The sequence below is a fragment of the Equus quagga genome, chromosome 16 (genome assembly GCF_021613505.1).
Source record: "Equus quagga isolate Etosha38 chromosome 16, UCLA_HA_Equagga_1.0, whole genome shotgun sequence".
Classification (NCBI taxonomy): Eukaryota; Metazoa; Chordata; class Mammalia; order Perissodactyla; family Equidae; genus Equus; species Equus quagga.
In genome coordinates this window covers 376,137-395,783 of record NC_060282.1, presented here as the reverse complement: position 1 = coordinate 395,783, position 19,647 = coordinate 376,137, and the positions used below count along the sequence as shown (strand labels likewise).

At 46.6% G+C, this 19,647-nt stretch overlaps 1 protein-coding gene across 3 annotated transcripts in view; it reads right to left on the bottom strand.

The window, feature by feature from the left end:
• Nucleotides 1-19,372, bottom strand: part of ARHGAP39 (Rho GTPase activating protein 39) — a 123,909-nt gene extending 104,537 nt beyond the window's left edge. For all 3 annotated transcript variants that reach the window (XM_046642264.1, XM_046642265.1, XM_046642266.1), the window contains exon 1: nt 19,244-19,372. The gene's annotated coding sequence lies outside the window, so the exon portion shown is untranslated. The remainder of the gene's footprint in view (nt 1-19,243) is intronic.
• Nucleotides 19,373-19,647: the final 275 nt, after the last annotated feature.

The following is a 19,647-nucleotide window of genomic DNA, read 5'->3' as shown; positions in this document are numbered from 1 at the left end:
AAGTGACATTTATAAAACACTCTACCCAACAGCAGCTGAATACACATTCTTTTCAATTGCACAGAGACATTCACCAAGACAGACTATATCCTGGGCCATAGAAGAAGTCTCAATACATTTAAAAGTAATAAAATCATACAGACTATGTTCTCTGAACACAAGAGAACTAAATTAGAAACCAGTAATAGAGAGTGAGTTGGAGTACTCCAAATATCTAGAACTTAAACAACATACTGCTACATAACACACAGGCCAAGAAGAAAGGATAATGGAAATGAGAATATATACTATAGGGGCTGGCCCTGTGGCCAAGTGGTTAAGTTGGCATGCTCTGCTTCGGCAGCCCAGGGTTCACTGGTTCGGATCCTGGGCACAGACCCATGCACCCCTCATCAAGCCATGCTGAGGCGGCATCCTATATGGAAGAACTAGAAGGACCTACAGCTAAGATATATGTACCGGGGCTATGGAGAGAAAAAAAAAAAACAGGAAGATTGGTAACAGATGTTAGCTCAGGGCCAATCTTTTAAAAAAAAAAAGAATATATTATATTGAAGGAAAATGAAAATACAATAAATTAAAATTTGCTGTATGCAGCTAAAGCAGTGATTGAGGTCAATGTATTAAATAAAGTAGGAAAAAAAGAACTAAAATCATTGTCTCAGCTTCCACCTTAAAAACTAGAAAAAAGAACAAAATACCAAAAGTAAGCCACACTCAAAGTAAGCAGAAAGAAATACAGAGCAGAAACTAATGAGATAGAGAACAGAAAAATAGAAGAAATCAATTAAACCCAAAGCTAATTATTTGAAAAGATCAATGAAATTGGCTGAACCTCTAGCAATAATGGCCAGAAAAAAAAGAGAAGACACAAACTAATAAAATATCAGGAATGAAAAAGGGGACATTAGTACAGATTCTACAGATATCAAAAGGATAATAAGGGAATACTACTAGCAAATTTATGCCGTTAGAGTTAACAAATTAGAGGAAATTGACAAATTCCTTGAAGAACACAAACTACCAAAGGTCACTCATGAAGAAATAGATAACTTGAATAGCCAATACATCTATTAAGGAAATTGAATTTATAATTAAAAACCTTCTCACAAAGAAAACTCCAGGCCAAGATGGTTTTACTGGTGAACTCTTCTAAACATTCAAGAAAAATAACATTTCTATACAAATTCCTCCACTTCTACTTTCTAGAAGAAGCATTTCTCAACTCATTTTATGAAGCGAATATTATACAGATATCAAAACCAAAGACATTACAAAAAAACTAAATAACAACAGCCCTCATGACCACAGATTTTTAAAATCCTTACAATTTTTAAATTTTTAGCAAATTGAATCCAGCTATAAAGGATAACGCATCACACCCAAGGGGGGGTTATCCCAGGATTGCAAGGTTGGTTTAACATTCAAAAATTAATCAGTGTAATTAACCACATTAACAGACTAAAAAAGAAAAAAACATATGATCATCAGAGTAGAAGCATAAAGGACATTTAACAAAATCCAGCATTCATTCTTATAAAAACTCAAAGCAAAGTAAGAATAGAAGGAAACAACCTAAACTTGATAACGAATATATATACAAAACCTATAGCTATATATATATATTAAATAGTCAAAGACTGGATGCTTCCCCCTGTGATTAATAACAAGGAAAGAAAATCCACTCTCACCACTTTTGTATGACATTTTACCAGAGGTCCTAGGTAGCGCAATAAAGCAAGAAAAAGAAATAAATGGCACTCAGATTGGAAAGGAAGAAATAAAACTATCTTTATTCACAGATGAAATAAGTGTATATATTAAAAAGTTAAATATAAATCTTTAATTAATATTGGGGTAAATTTTAGTATTTAATGAATACTAGGGATAAATTTGGCAAAATATGTACACTGAGTAGTACAGAGTACTGATGAAAGAAATTTAAAAGGATCTAAATTTATGGAGAGTGTACTAGGTTCATGGACTGGCAGGCTCAACAGCTTATGGTGTCACATTTCAACTGGCCCTTCTGTCCAGTCCCACACCCTTCACTCGCCACACAGACGTTGATCCCGAGAGCATGCTCAGTAAACTTCCTGCAAATCTCCATCTCAGAGTCTACTTCCCAGGAAACCCAACACAGACAGTAATTAATAATTTATACATTTGTAAAGGAAGGAGGGGAGACACAAGTATAGGATATAATGATTACAGTCAAAGGGCAGATACCTAGATAACCAGCAACACGCTGACTTGGACAGTTAAAGTACAACGAGCAGAACTCGATTAACACAGTGAAGGCTAGGGGGGAAACAACCCATAACTCCCTACATGTGCTGCGAAGCTGTTCATTTGAAGAATGATTTCTTTATACAATAGAAAAAATCATACGGAATCACCATTTTTCAACACTTCTTTTTTTACCTACAAAAACTGCAATTCACACAGTTCAACTTTCTATTTCCATTGAGTCCTGTCTCAGTCACCATAAATTATCTTTGGAGCTAATGAATGCTTCCTTTTTGATCATCACCAGCCCTAGGATCTAAGTGTGGAGAGACAAGAGTTATCACTAAATCAAAGTTCAAAGTTCAGGAGTCTAAGTGGAGGACATTTTCCAGAAGATTTTGTGGGGTCTAAACCAAGAAATCAGAGAATTCCAGACAATCTTCTGATGAACGCTCTGGCCTCGGCTCATTCTCTGGCTTAAGTGCTCCACCTGTGGATGGTCACACGTCACCCTACTCCAGCGCCCCCAGTGACGACTCCCCCCACCCCTCACCCCTGGGCACAGAGCTGACCTGCTTCTCTCCCACCTTCCCTGACTGCCCTGGGGCTCCACTTGTTCATGCCCCTCCAACTGCAGGACACCCCAAGGCTCTTTTCCCTCTACACCCAACCCTCTGAACTCCTGGTCCTGTTCCCATAGTTCCCACTATAGCCTCTCTGTAGTTAAGTCCCAAATCTCTGCCTGACCACCTCTAACCCAAATGCCAGGTAGGACTGCCCTGGATGGTGTTCACAATGAAACTCTCCTCCCCAGATCTCTTTCCCAACCACCCCACACACTTGCACTGTGTATCTATTTCTGTCTGCCGTACCACATTGCTCTGCCCCTCCAGGCTCAAAGGTGTGGAATGTTCCCATACCCCTCCTGCTCTCCTAGGTCCCTGCCACTGCCCATTCTACCCACGGTCCTCGGCATTGGCCACCAGCCACCTGCTCCCACAGCCTCATGGCCTGTTGCACACATTCAGGACTGAATTCCTTCTTGCCAGCCTCTGGTTAAATAACAGAAGACTCTCCAAGCTTTCAACCTTCCCTCTCCCAACCCATCTCACTCCCACTGCCAGATTCAAGAATCGCCCAAAAGGCCAGCCAATGTCACCTCACTTTCGTCATGATAAACATTCAATGGTGCTCCCACAATAAAGGGACGCTATTTACACTAGCGTCTTCTGGAACTGCACTGCTCAAAACAGTTTCCACTCACCACTGTGGCTATTTAAATGTAAATTAATTAAGATTAAATAACACTTAACATTCACTCTCAGTGCTAATGGCCAACCAAGCAAGGCTAGTGCTGAGGCTAGTGACAGCACAGCTAGAGAGGGTCCCTGACGTAGCGTCTCAGTCCAGGCCCATTTTCCACTTCTACTCTGTTTCAAGAGAAATAGTTTGCTAATTGTTCCCCAGTTATGCCTCCCACTTGCCAAGCCCCACTCTTACCTGGGTGCTTGTTCCCCACCTGTGGGCTCTCTCCTCTCCTCTCTTTCTAACCAAAACCATTCACCCTTTAAGAAGCAGCGCTTAGTCACCCACCCCAATAGGCCCTGTCACCTCTGAATGGTGTGATACTTATTTCCATCATTTAAATAACTTGGGGGCTAGCCCGGTGGTGTAGTCACTAAGTTCACACATTCTGCTTTGGCAGCCCAGGGTTCACAGATTTAGATCCTGGGCATGGACTTATGCACCGCTCATCAAGCCATGCTATGGCAGCCTCCCACATACAAAATAAAGGAAGATTGCCACAGATAGCTCAGCAACAGTCCTCCTCAAGCAAAAAGAGGAAGATTGGCAACAGATGTTAGCTCAGGGCCAATCTTTCTCACCAAAAAAGAAAGAAAAAAAGAACAAATAACTTTATATATGGCAGTAGTTGGCATGCCTGATGGATCTCATTAATTCTCCCAGTGTTTATTTTTTCTTTTATGCATTCATTAATTCATTCCAAAAATATTTATTTTACACCTATATGTCAGTATTGTCCTAGGCTCTGGGCAGACGGTGATGAATAACACTGACATAGCCCCTGCCCTACACTCCACAGGACACAGAGAGATAGGGAACAAGTGGAAGTGAGTGTATAAGTACAAATTCTAGTGAGTGCCACAAAAGAATGAAGTTCTCTGAGGAAGGACCTACATTAAATTGGTTGAGAAAAGGCCTCATCACTAGACTGGAATCACTGAAGCCAAGACCTCAAATGGGAGAAAGCACGAGCCAGATGAGCTGGCAGGAGCCTCCAGCCAAGGAAGGCAAGCAGACGCACAGCCAGAGAGAGGACAAGGTGGCTGAGTGCCCTGGGGATGGGAGGCTGCAGAGTGACTGCAGAGTTGCAGGACTCAGAGAAAACACTGAGATTCTTAATTTTGTCCTAAGTACAAAAGCTACCAAAGAGTTTTAAGCAGGGGAGAAACATGATACAATTTAAATTACAAAACCACCACACCGTCTGAGGTGAGCACCACCGATCATTGCACAGTGAAGGTGGAGGAAGTAAGATCTGGACCCCAGCGCCCCTTCTACAGCAGACTCTTGATCTCACCCCAGAGGCAGTACCACGTGGGGCTGAAAGCTGGGCTCTGGCCTGTCAGCTCCAGGCCTGCCTGCTGTGTGGTCTCGGGCAAGCTGCTGAGAACAGTGCATGCCACAACCCACTGCACTGGGACCAAGGGCCTGGCTGTGGGCCTCCTCTGGGGCCTACCTCCTCACCACCTCGGCCTGGGCTGCTCCTAGGCTGTTTTCCTATCTACCTCTGGCCCCGTCACAATCCCATCCCTGCCAGGCCTCCACCAGGCATTCCTCATCAATGCTAAGGTGGCGATTCTTCCCTTTCCCATCCGACTCCTGTTCTGAATAACACACATCTCCAGGGTACATTCACTCAGAAGGATAAAGAAGAAAATGAAATAGGTTAGTCTGCGCACCAAGCTTTAAAAAATAAGTTTTAACACGGTTGTGGATTCCAACAAAGACAACACCGCAAATTGTCTTATGTTTTCTTCCAGAAAAGTCTATGTACATATCAGCACACATAAAATCACATATTCTTCTTTTCAATTTAAAAAAGTAGGTCCTACTACATATACGGTGGATTGGTATATTTTCCTTCTTTCACTTCGTATGTTTTGGCCATCTGTGCATATGTCTGTCTATACACACATCTATGTGTGCACGCACATCTACATACACGTACACACGTAGACACAGACACAGCCAGCTCATTCCCTAGAGCACAGTGTCCCATTATGGGAAGTATAATGACTCTCGATGTTTGTGAAACATTGCAATTATACATGGTTCCAAATTGGAACATCAATCTCACTTCAGGCTCTGCATTCAACCAAGCTGCCTGTTTCCGGTTACAGCAGTGCTCAGAGTCACCTTCCCACTCACATATCCATGAGCTCAGGACTTGACAAGCCAGCCTGGAGCCCAGGTCCTGAAGCTCTTCTTGCACCTCTGAGGGACACTGCTGTCCCTGAACAAAGGCTTCAGGGAGCCCCCATTTCCAGACATCACAGTCCAGCCAGGCCATGGGGAACCCTCCCAGCTCTACCTTCAGAATGCACCCAGTCCAAACACGGGGGTCCTGCCACCATCATGCACTCCTGGACCACCAGAGCCCTCTTCACAGACACACACATGCTAATGCACACTTACAGGCACACACAGAGTCACACATACACATGCTCATACACAATCACATGCACACTCCATCTTCCAAGAGTAGGCAGAAAGTTTTCCAAACAGTCCATTGGATGAGGTTGCCCACTGCTCATGCCCCTGTAAGGCCCCAAATTCTTAGACTGAAACCCCACCGTGTCCCTGTCCTCTGAGACCCTGGCTCTCCAGGCCCCACAGTGCTGGCTCCTCCTCACATACCACGTTCCAGCCAGACTAGCACAAACGCAGGCTCCACCAATTACTGTCTGTCCTCAGGTTCTTTATTTCTAAAAGGGGGAATAAGATCTTACTCCATGATGCCCTGGAATCCCCTGGACCCTGCTTAGTTGGCAAAGCAATACCATGGTTAACCCAGTACTCGCTCCCAGCATTCCATGTCCACATCTTGACCTCTGCAGCTAAGCACTCCCACAGGAAAACACTGTGACTGGCCTCCCCTTCCTGCCTGGCCATCTCAAGATCCTTGGTCACCCTTTCACACCTTCTTTGCTCCCCATACCTCCAGCATCTCCTCCCCCATCTTCATTCTCCATGGAGAGCCTGCTTCCTACTCTTCTAAGAAAAGCATCAGGAAAGCATTTCCACAGGCCCATGTGGACCAGCACACAGCTGGCCCTCCTGCCCTCCACTGCATAGTGATCCCACACTCTCCAGTAGGTCTCTCTTCTACATCATTCTTCTCTAAGGGGTTAGTCTCATCAGCACATAAACAGCTGTCACTTCTTGCATCTCAAAAAACATGTGAATAAACAATCTTCGATTGCCCCTTAGCAGCAAACATCCTTGAAAGGGGTGTTTGTACTCATCACCTCCAATTTCTTCTCTCCCATTTTCTCCTAAACTCACTCAAACATGCTTTTGGCTTTCCCCACCCACACACACAAACACCAGAATCTGCTCTTCCATATCACCAACCACCTTGACCCTGAGCCCAATGGCAGTTCCTCATCCTTGTTTCTCTGACCTCGAAGCCTAGGGAACTGAAAACCACTTCTCCCTCCCTGTGATCCACCAGGACCACCCCCTCCCCCATGATCCACCAGGACCACCCCCTCCTCCCCATGATCCACCAGGACCACCCCCTCCTCCCTATGATCCACCAGGACCACCCCCTTCTCCCCATGACCCACCAGGACCACCCCCCTCCTCCCCATGATCCATGAGGATCACCCCCTCCTCGCCATTATGCACAGGTCACTCCTTCCTCCCCATTATCCAGCCCTCCCCCCGGCTCCACCTTCACCTACCCTGCTTCCAGGGCTCCCCAGGCTCAACACCTGCATGGCATCTCCAGGCCTATGATTCCCTCCCAGCAGCTCCTCTCTCCTGACTGTCAGCTCCCCTGATGTCAGACTCTCAAATGCAACACACCCAAACTGAACTCCTGAGCTGCCCGCTGCAATTCCACCAGGAAATCTTAATGGTTAACCTCAAAATATGTCCAGAATCTCAGGGCTGGCCCCATGGCCGAGTGGTTAAGTTCGCGCCCTCCATTGCAGGCAGCCCAGTGTTTCGTTGGTTTGGATCCTGGGCGAGGACATGGCACTGCTCATCAAACCATGCTGAGGCAGCGTCCCACATGCCACAACTAGAAGGACCCACAACGAAGAATATACAACTATGTACCGGGGGGCTTTGGGGAGAAAAAGGAAAAAAATAAAATCTTTAAAAAAAAAATACCTTTTAAATTTTGAACATTTGTTCCAGTAGAAAAAACAAAAAATTTTTAAAAGACTCATTAGCAATGAAAAACCTGAAAATGAAATTAAGAAAACAATTTCATTTATAACAACATGAAAAAAGAATGAAGTATTCAGTAATAAATTTAACAAAATAAGTGCAAGACTTGTACAATAAAAACTACAAAACATAATTGAACGAAATTAAAGAAGACCTAGTGATAAGATATCCCATGTTCATGGAATATTCATCTTAACATTGGTAAGATGGCAAAATGCTCCAAACTGATCTATAGATTCAACAGATCCCTATCAAAATTCAGCCTGCTGTTACTGCAGAAATTGACAGACTAAAAAACGAATTCATATGGAAATTCAAGGAACCCAGAAAAGCCAAAATAATCTTGAAAAAGAAGAACACAGTGGAGGACTCACAGTTTCTAACTTGAAAACTTACTACAAAACTACAGTAATCACGATGGGGTGGTACTGGAATAAGTACAGACACAGAGACCAATGGAACAGAGTTGACAGTTGAGAAACAAACCCTCAAATTTACAGTCAAGTGATTTTCAACAAGGATGCCAAGATGATTCAATGTGGAAATAATGAATTGTCTTTTCAACAAATGGTCCTACGATAGCTGGATATCCACATGCAAAAGAATGAAGTTGGACCCCTACCTCATACCATATACAAAAATTAACTCAAACTGGATCAGAAACCCAAAAGTATAGATCAACAATATATAAAGCAAAGAATAAAGACGGAAACGTATGTGTAAGAGCCAAAACCATAGAACTCTTAGAAGACAACGTAGGAGTAAATATTCATCACCTTGGATTGGGTATTGGTTTCTTAGCTACAACACCAAAGCACAAACACCAAAAAAAAAAATAAATTGGAATTCATGGAAATTTAAAACTTTTGTGTTGAGAATAATACCATCAAGAAAGTGAAAAGACAATCCACAGAATCAGGGAGAACACATTTGCAAATCATGCATCTGACCAGGGACTTGTATCCAGAATATATAAAGAACACTTATAACACAGTAATAAAAAGATAAATAACCCAATTGAAACATGAGCAAAGGATCTGAATAGACACTTCTCCAAAGATGACATATAAATGGCCAAAAAGCACATGAAAAGATACCCAACATCATCAGCCATCAAGGAAACGCAAATCAAAACCACAATATACCACTTCACACTCACTAGGATGGCTGTAATAAAAAAGACAGACAATAACAAGTGTCAGAGAGGATGTGGAAGAATTGGAAACTTTATACACGAGAGGCAAGAATGTAAAATGGTGCAACTACTTTGGCATTTCCTCAAAAATAAACAAAGAGTTACCATAAGACCCAGCAACTCCACTCCTAGGTATATACCCCAAAGAAACGAAAACATGTGCAAACAGTTGTTCATGAATACGTACACTTATTCACAAACACGTACAAATGGCAGCATTATTCGTAACAGCCAAAAAGTGAAAACTCAAACATCCATCAACAGATGAATGGATAAACAAAATGTGGCATAGTCGTGCAGTGGAATATTATTCAGCAATAAAAAGAGTGGAATTCTGATATGTGCCGATATAACAACACACTGACAAACAGGACAGCAGCACCTGAGACCAGGTTCCTGTGCCACTGGCTCATGACTCCCTCTCCCATCACCCTCCACATCCAACCCATCAAGCCCCATCGACCTGACACCTCTGCTGACCCATCAGCCTTTGCCCCATCTTCTCTCATCTGACCATGTTTCCATACTTTTCGTTTCCTCCAATTCACTCCTGACACAACAGCCAGGGCAAGGCTTCAAAAAGATGAGCCGTTTGAGTCAGCCCTTTGACAGCTCCCGTGGTCAGCAAGGTCTGGTTGGCGACCTGCCTTGCCCCATCTCCTACCCTGCCCTGGGATCCTGCCCCATGGGCCCTGCTGCCCCAGGACTGCCACGTCAGCTGATCTGCCTCCCCACTTTCCATCCGATCCTGAGGCCTCAGACTCAGTCTCACTCCCAGGGAGGGCTTTCCCTGACCTATCATCTAAAAGAGGTACCCTAGGTTTGCTCTCACAGCCCCATCCCCATCACTCAGCAGACACACCACAGTTGTCAACTGTGTGTCTGCTCCCAGCACTGGACTCTGAGCTTCAGGAGGCAGGGGTCTTACTTTGCATTAGCAGACCCTAGCACTGGAGACACTGATCATTCAGCTGCCTCATGCTCAGGAGAAAGTATGCAGAGTCACCAAGAAGCAGGGCAGCCAAGCTTCCCTGAATAATCATTGGGGCCCTCCACATACCAAGCACATGCCAACTCCAGTGTGCAAATTCCTAACGTCAGTACTCTTTAAGGACTACACAGTTAATGTGAAATGACACCTGTGTTATGCGTCTTGTCCTCCATGAGGGCCACCACACTGGGCTCAGAGGGGCAACTGATGGAGCCCCTGTCCCACAGCTAGCTATGCAGAGTCGCCAACAGGCAGCAGTCTAGGCTCTTGCAAATAATTTATCTTCATCATTTAAAATACATTAGAATGGATCGAGGGTGTATAACACCTTCATGTAAGTTCTGATGTGTTCCGGAAAGGAAGTGAATGAGTAAAGCCTGCACTAAAAGAGACTCTTGTAAAACCCTTTCCGGGGCTTACCAGCAGCCTGTCCACAGCAGGTGGGACTTGAGATGAAGGGTGCTACCCTGTCAGAGGCAGTCCAAGCTCTCAGCTTTGCAAACATGCGTTCTCACCCTCTTGTTGACCTCCTGCTCTGCCCATCCCTGCCTCACTGGACGCCCTAGCCACAAAGTGCTGCTGAAGGCTCCCCACACACCTGCTGTTTCCTGCCCCATGCTACCACTTCCACCTGCGGTGCACTGTTTCTTTGCTTGGTTAACACCCTTGAAGACTTGGTCACAGATACCCCTCCTTTCTAGATGAGACACTTCCTCCTCCAGAAAGCCTACCTAAACTCCACATCCCCCAGGCTAGGCTAGCAGCTGCTCTAGGCATCTCCCCAAGACCCCACACACACCTCCACAGCTGCTGTCCATGTGAGGTTATCACAATCCACTCCCGTGTGTCCCTCACCAGGGGCCTGGTCTGTCCCATCTCAGGGCACCTGACTGGCACGTGGCTGGCACATAGCAGGCGACAGGAGAAACAGTAGCGGGATGAATGTGGACAGGCCCGCCAAATACAGAACCAGACATGAAGTCCTGCCAAACCAACAGAGAAGGGCTCTACTCCTGAGCGATGCCAGTCCTGGGCCCCACGGCCTCAGGAAGGAAGGCTGGCATTGTTCCTAGACAGCTATCTGTAGCTTCCACACATCCCTGAAAATGGGGGGTCTCTGGGACCCACAGCATTACTACTCCCTCCCAGCTTCTAGGAACCAGAGGCCACTTCTTGGGCTTCTCAGAGTCAGAAGAAGTAGGAATCCTAAGAGCATGGCTGAATTCTAAATACAAAATAAAGGGCCAACACCATCGCAATTAAATAGAAAATATCTAGAGTCTAGAAGCTGCTTCACCTTTATTAGTGACACACATAATCTGACGCACAAATAATGAGACTGCAGGCTGGGGAAATTCATACTGCATACGCTTCACCACAATCCTAACTGCTAGGAAGAACAAGCTGGCCACCACAGAAATCCCAGAAAATGGCTGAAAGGACTATAACAGAAAACCACCCACAGAGTCCTAAGGGACAATATTCCTGTAAAGCTCAACCATGGAGGAAGCAACAGCCACTCTGTCAGTGCTGGGGCCTCTAGGAGCTTCAAGAAAGGACCAAGAAGAGAAGCATAACAGACAAAGGAGTGCAGCCAAAAGGGAAAACAGGCTCAAATACCGGGGGCCAAAAGAGGGACTCTCATGCCTGAACACCAGCACCCTCGCTGCCAGCAAGGGCTTCAAGCTGGGGTGACAGTTCTGTTTGTGCCTCAATTCTGTTCATACTGCAGCTGACTACACTGAGGGTTGTCTAGTCTTGGACCAGTCTGCAAGAGGACAGAAAACATGACCATTGACTCCTTGGCCTCTTGCTGTTGAAACTCATTTTTAAAAACCACATATACATATAACACTCAGTAACATACAGAATCCTCTGAAACTCAGTCACGCCTCAGCCTCACAACACCCTGGAAAACAAACAGCACAGATTACCGTCTCATCCACAGATGAGAGCCGAGGCTCAGATATTAAGCGATTTATCTGTGATCAATCGCACAAGTCAGGGATTGAGTCAAAGTTTAACTCAAGTCTTCTGCACCAGGACCAGTTTACATCAGCTACACCGAGCATCTCAGAAACTGATCAGGGACGCATCACCTCGTTCCCTGCTGCTCCTGGACTTCTCACCACAACCCAGGACAGCATCAACACCAAGGCCCTCTGTGGGCCCCCACCTTGGAATGCTCCCTTCTGAAAAATCCTAGTCACTCTGGTTTTTAACAGCTTCATTGAGATATAATTCACAGACCATACAATTCACCCATTTAAACTGTACAAATTTAGCATATTTTTAGTATGTTCGCAGACATGCACAGCCTTTACAGTCAATTTTAGGATATTTTTATTACTCAAAAAGAAACCCATACCCCTTAGCTGTCATACCCCAACCCCTGGCAACCACTAATCTACTGTCGATATGGATTTGCCTATTCTGGACATTTCATATAAACGAAACCATACAATATATGGACTTTTGTGTCGGGCTTCTTTCACTCAGCATAATGTCTCAAGGTGCACCCACATCATTACATGAATCAGTACTTCATTTCTTTTTATTGCCTGATAATATTCCATTTTACGAATACATAACATTTTGTTTATCCATTCACCTGCTGATGGACACTCGGGTTGTTTCCACTTTCTGGCTCTTGTGAATAATTGCTGCTGTGAACATTCATGCACAAGTTTTTGTGTGGATATGTTTTCCTAGTCACTCTTACCTATAAGAACACATGAAAAGTAAGCCAATTTCCAATTGAGAGACTCATTTAATCTGACCACGCTACATTATTTAAAATATAAATGTGTGCTGGCCTGGTGGCATAGAGGTTAAGTTCGCACACTTCACTTCAGATCTTAGGTGCAGATATGGCACCATTTGGCAAGCCATGCTGTGGTAGGCGTCCCACATATAAAGTAGAGGGAGATGGGCACGGATATTAGCTCAGGGCCAGTCCTCCTCAGCAGAAAGAGGAGGATTATTAAAAAAAAAAAGGGAGGATTGGCAGATGTTAGCTCAGGACTAATCTTCCTCAAAAAAAAAAAAAAAAAAAGCCATGCCATGGCAGGTGTCCCACATATAAAACAGAGGAAGATGGGCACAGATGTTAGCTCAGGGCCATTCTTTGGCAGATATTAGCTCAAGGCTAATCTGCCTCATAAAAAAAAAATACATAGATAGATAGATAGGGGCTAGCCAGTGGCATAGTGGTTAAGTTTGCACACTCTGCTTCAGTGGCCTGGGGTTTGCAGGTTTGGATCCCGGGTGCAGACCAAGCACCACTTGTCGAGCCACGCTGTGGCAGCATCCCACATAAAATAGAGGAAGACTGGCATAAATGTTAGCTCAGCAACAATCTCCCTCAAGCAAAAAGAGGAAGATTGGCAACAGATGTTAGCCTAGGGCCAATCTTCCTCACACACAAAAAAATACAGATAGATAGATAATTAGGAAAAATAAATGACCAAAGGAAGTACAGAGTTAAAGACTTTAAGAAACAAAAGCAAAACCTGATCTAACAGAATAAATAGTGATGAAAGAAACAGGTGCTATTTCTAGGGATGGGTCCTACAAGCAGTCTGCACATTTGCAAAATGCTGTACCTGCAGCCTTATTTGTAACTGCACAAAATATGATATTCACCAGTAGCAGCTGGTTAGATAAATTATAGCACCTCCATATGGCCAAAAATGATGCAGTCATGAAAAAGAATGAATTGGAAAATGTACTGATATGGAATGACTTCCCAAACATATTTAGTTAAAAAAGGCAAGGTTCAGAAACTTTCACAGAAAGGGATAGGAAAAAAGAATATATACTCACACCTTTGCCTGCATAGTTACAAAGCATCTCTAGAAGGAGATACAGCAGGTGCCTCCAGGGGACCAGGCTCCTACCAGCAGAAAGAAGGAGGCGACACTGTGCACCCTGTACTTTCAAACAGGAATATATTATCTGTTCAAAAAAATTTTTAAAGCTTTTCAGGAAGCAAAAATAAAGAGAATCTATGAGAAGGAAAAAAATGTATATTTAGGAAAGCCAGAGATGAGCGGCCCTGAGCAGCTGGAAGCAGCCACATGGGGAAATGAAGCAAGGAATTGCTCTGCCACTGTGTCAATCCTTCTCTGGGGCAGCTCCTGATCAAATCCACCCACTTTTATTCTGATGTTGATACGCAAAGAAAATGCTGCCATGAGATATTAAGAACACAAATGGTTCTGTTGCCCTCAGACCTCTCAGCCAGAGAGGAGACAACTCATCGTTGTGCAGTGACCAATGGAGCAGCTCAGAATGCCATGGGGCACAGAAAGAGAACTTGCTGGGCTAAGGGAGAGATCAGGACAGGGTCCTGCTGGGCAGCCCCCAGTGAGGGTCAAAGGAGCTGAATGGGCCACCTGAGCTTTGTCTGTTTTGATGAGAAGAGGCAACACGGCGGGGGTGGGGGTAGGAGGCCTGGTAGCACTTGGCTGGTGTCACTAGAGAGCACAGGGAGCCAGGGAGGAATGCAGGGCAGGGGAGCAACCAGCAGGACACACTCTAGGCCTGCTCCTTAGCCTGGTATACTGGCCGTGAGGCCATCCTGTGCGCCACAGGATGTTGAACAGCATCCCTGGCCTCCAAATTTTCTTTTTTCTTTTTTTTTTTTTTATATTTTTATTTTAAAAATTTATTTGCAGTAGAATAAACATTACCTAAAATTTACCATCTTAACCATTTTTAAGTGTATAGTTCAGTGGCATTAAGTACATCCACATTGTTATTCATACATCACCACCAACCATTCACAGAACTCTTTCCATCTTGCGGAACTGAAACTCTGCACCCATTAAACACTGACTCCCCGTTCGGCCCTCCCCCAGCCCCTGGCAACCACCATTCTGCTTTCTGTCTCTTAAGAATTTGACGATTCTAGGGACCCCCATAAGTGGAATCATACAGTATTTGTCCTTTTATGACTGGCTTGTTTCACTTAGCATAATGTCTTCAAGGTTTGTCCATGTTGTTGCAGGTGTCAGAATTTCTGGAAGGGAGGCTGTTGGGGTGGGCGGGAGGAGTGCCTGGCCTCCAAATTTTCAATGCCAACAGCACCCCCTCCGAGTTGGGACAACCAAAAATGTCTCCAGAAAAATCACCCCTGGGTGAGAACCACTGCCCTGCACACATCACCTGAGCAGCTATGTGTAAGACAGAAGGGAGGAAGCCCATCCAGGAGGCGTGGCCATAATGCAGAAGGGATACGGCACAGGCCCTGCTTGACCAGTGGCCCTGGTGACAGAGGAAAGATGGATTTGGCCACTACTTAGGAGGTATAATGAGCAGAACCTGGAGCAACAGGATGTGGTAGTAGAGGGTGAACCCAGGACGCCAACCTTCCAAGTAGCAACTGAGCAAATGATGGTCCCAAAGTTAAATGTTCTTAAACCATTTTATCAGGACTTCCCCTGTTCACAGCCCTGAAGTGGCTTCCTATTAACCACAGAACTAAAATCTAAAGGCTTTAACCTGAATTCAAAGACCTTCACAATATAATCCTTATTTCCTCTTATTCCTTACAGGATCTTCTAATCCCACAAACCACACATAATCCACCTTCTTGCCTTTGTTCCCAAAACCCCAAACACTTTCTGTGTGTGGTGCTGCAATGCCCTCACTCTTTTCCCCCACTCACCTCCTGCTAAGTAGGTTTCAGCTCAAAGACCACCAAATCCTTGAAGCTTTCTGTCACACTGTAGTCCCCTGCAATCATTTCCCTTCTGAATTTCAAGAGCAAACTTTTTCTGTAAATGGGTCAGAGAGTAAATAGTTTAGGCCTTGTAGGCCATATAGTCTCTGTTGCAACTAGTCAATTCTGCCAAAGCAGCCACAGATCATACAAAAGTGAACAAGGGTGGCTGTGTTTCAATAAAACTTTATTTACAAAAACACGCAGGGGACCTGGTCTGGAGCACTGTTCAGCCCTTAATCTTAGAAGGGTTCACAGCCTTAGCAGACTTTCTCCTTTTCAAGCTCCATGAAAGAACAGTGTGCCACATGCCTGTAGTACTACAATCTATGCACAACTAATTGAGCACAGATTAGATGTTCAATCTAAAAAGTAGTGAATTAATGATACTCGGGAAACATTTATATAGAATACTGAAAAAATATTCCTAATGCTGAATATTATGTTTTCCCACAAAATTCCAGACTTCAAAGAAAAGCAGGGAAAAGCCACACCAAATGTTAAACCAAGAAAAATTCCACCCAATGGAGCATAATAGTGGCCAATAAGTTCTTTTCACAACACACATACTGTGTCAAAGACCAATATGAGTTTATGAGTTTACTGACAAGCTTATGAATGGGGTGTGTGTGTGTGCAACTTCATGTTATCAGAACTCTCGGACATATGATGATAAAATTCATTTATATCACCATCCCAGCAAAATGCTGGTCCCAGGAAGTCTGAGACCTGAGCACAGCAGAAGCAGGAGTGAGCCAGGACTGCAGACCCAAGCGAGGAGGTCTATCTCACAGGGTGGAACAGCACACTGTTTCACTGTGGTCAGAGGTTGGGAGTCAGGGTCAGACACGACCTCCGGGAGCAGGGCAGAGCTGCTAAATAATGTCAGGGGCAAGTCCCAGAGGCAAACAGAAGGCACAGTGAGGCAGGTACAGGAGGCAGCAGAGACAACCAATAACTGACTTTACCTGGGAGAGTGAGCAAGGTAACAGGAGAAGGGACCTGGAGGCAGGCAGACAACCAAGTTCAGCTCTACCAGAAGATGACTCCCAGGCCCAGGGCTGCACACGTGGCTGCGCACGGAGGCTGTGCCTCTGAGACAGGACACCCACAAAGGCCAATGGCAAATGACCAAATGACCATGGGTCAGGGAACAGGCACAGCAAAGGGGTTTTGCTAGTAAAACTAGCTATCTTAATATGAGAACCCTATGTGGACACTGTTTTCAAAAGCACCAAAGAACCAGGGAGAAGCCTAACAAGACACTGTATTTGCTGTTATGAAATTGTTCAAGGACAGCCCATCCCAGCACACACGCAGGAGAGAATCCCCGATGGACATTTTAAAATCTATCTTTAGATATTTTGAAGTTTGCTCACAGAAGCTGTTTTGTTACCATTTGTTCTGAACATTAAACGCTCTCACCTTAAATCCCACAAATGCCAAAAGACTCTACTTAAAGTGGAAGTGGAAGGGTTTCCTCCTGGTCTCAGCACCACGCAGGCAAGGAGACACGATGTAGTTACCTAGGGTAAGTCTATGTCTGAGAGAGTCATCTCCTTGGGAAACATGGGGAATTTTTCCACTTTGTTCTGAAGCAAGTTAAGTCTTATTTCTTCGAAGAGCTTAGCAAGATAGAATGTTACAGCACTGGTAATTCCAAGTTCTCACTTTCTGTAGCTCATGTCTTCACTGTCACTTTAAGTTTGTTAATAAATTATCCTTTCTATTACAAGGATAACACTGTGAAGAGAAACATAACGATTCAAACAGAGAATTACCCAAGAGCTACTCTAAATCTCATTTCTGTCAACAACAATCCTACCTACCCAAGGGCAATAAGTACTACAGTGTTCTAGAGTGGCTCATTAGCAGCTTTCTTTTTCCAAAAATATTTTTTAAAACTGTTCTATATAATAATTTATCTAAATCCATTAGATTTGTTCCTCATTTACCTTTATAAAGACTTATTTCTCAAAATATGATTCCAGTTTGCTTGTGTAAGAAAAGGGAGCCACAGACTTCAAGTTAATGTAAACTAAGACTGTGATGCTAGGGGACAAATGAAGAACCAATGACCAGCAAATGCACTCTGCAAACCAGATCTTGGCAGTGATTCCAACTACTAACTTTTGTGAATATTTACAATGTACCAGGCACAAAGTGTTTTACAGTCTTAATTCACTGAGTCCTCACAACCACCCTAGGAAGCCAATATTATTAGTGTTCCCATTTTACAGATGAGGAACCGAAGGCACACAACACAAAGCCAGTAAACAGAAGAGTCACAACTCAAAGGCACGCAGTCTGGCTCCAGAACCCGCCCTCTCCTCCACTCTGTTTTCCAGCCTCTTGGCAATATAGCTGACTAGACAAAGTGCAGGCAGAGAGACCGCCTGGCCTCTGTTCAGTCTCCGAGCAAGCGTTTGAGGATCATCAAGGAGGTACCTAGGACGCTTTATGGAATGAGTATCCTTGCTTTACAGTCACACCTCCTATCAAATCTCCTTCCCCTCCCCCAATGAGGAGAAAACACACCTTGCTCATTGTGAAAGGGGAGCCGCTCACCGGGAACCACCTGCTGTTTACAGAGGCACCCAGGACGCACAGGGTTCAATTCCCCTCACTGGCTTCAAAGACAAATCTCCTATTGTCTGCACCAGGGGAGGAACACCAAGCCTTGCAACCGTAGGTTTCTGTAGAGGTCACTGGAGGTTTGGTTAAACCCTACAACACCGAAGCGGGGGTGGGGGTGGGGGGCGCCGCATTTTTGCTGCTGACGGCTGCGCAGCGCCCACAGCAGCTGCTGGTGGGAGCAGCATGTAACACACTCACAGCTGCCGCGGCCTCGCAGCCGGCTGCATGTTTTAAAATAAAAGACGTCCTGACCCCCAAGATGCACAGCCTGCCTCGCTCGCAGTCCTCGGCACGGAACACTCTGCCTCCACCCGCTCCACTCCAGCAAGCGGGAAGCAACTGAGGGAATTCCAGCTCCAGGAGGGAAGGGGCCGACCGCCCTAGCCCACCTTGCTGCAGAGGCCAGGTCCGCGGGGCCCGGCCACCACGGCCCGCACCCGGAGACCCGCGTCCCGACTCCCCGCACCTCGGACAAAGCCCGGTCCGGCCCGGCCCCGCATCGCCCGCAACGGGCCGCCGGCTCCCACCCCGCTCCGACTGCGCCGGGGAACCGCGCCGACGCCCCGCACTCAGGCCCTGCACTCCACTCACGCCCACCCTCGCGCCGGGCACACCCACCCTGAGGCCGGGCACGCTCACACTCACGCCCACCCTCGGACGGGGCACACTCACACTCACGCCCACCCTTGGGCTGGGCGCTCTCACACTGACGCCCACTCCCGGGCCGGGCCCCCACACCCACCTCACACCCTGCCCCCGCGCGGCCTTGGCCCCTTGCGCCCGGCGGCCCCGCCCAGCCCGGCCCCGCACCCACATCCCCTCCCCTACCCGGACCGCCGCGGTCCCGCCAGTCCCCTCGGTCGCCGAGGGCCGGGATCCTCGCGAGCCCGGGCTGGGGGCCTCCGCGAGGCCGGGCGGGGACCGCAGCGCCGGCCTCTCCGCCATCTTCCCGGCCCGCGCCGCCCACCGCCCGCGCTCTCACCGGCCGGCTGCGCGCGGGCCGCGCCACCCCAGCCCTTCATCCCGGCCCGCGCGCCGCGCCTGAGCTGCCCGCGGCTCTCCAGCTGCCGCCGCCCGCTTGGTCCGCGTCCTCCGCCGCCGCCGCCGCCGCCGCCACCGGCCCAGCGCGCCGCGGCCGCGCGTCCTCCCGTCACCAGCGCAACCCCCCGCCTCCGGCCCCGCCCCCGCGCCGCCCTGCGCTCGCCGCCAGGAGGCGCCGCTGTCAGCCCCGTGCGCGTGCGCAGGCGCGCGCGGCATGCCGGGAGCCGGAGTCCCACCGGGGGGCGTGCGGCACGCCGGGAGCGTGGAGCGCGGTCGGTCTGGCTCCGCCCACAGGCCGGCGTGGAGGGTCCGCGCGGTCTCCGCGAAGGCCGGGCCGGCGAAGGG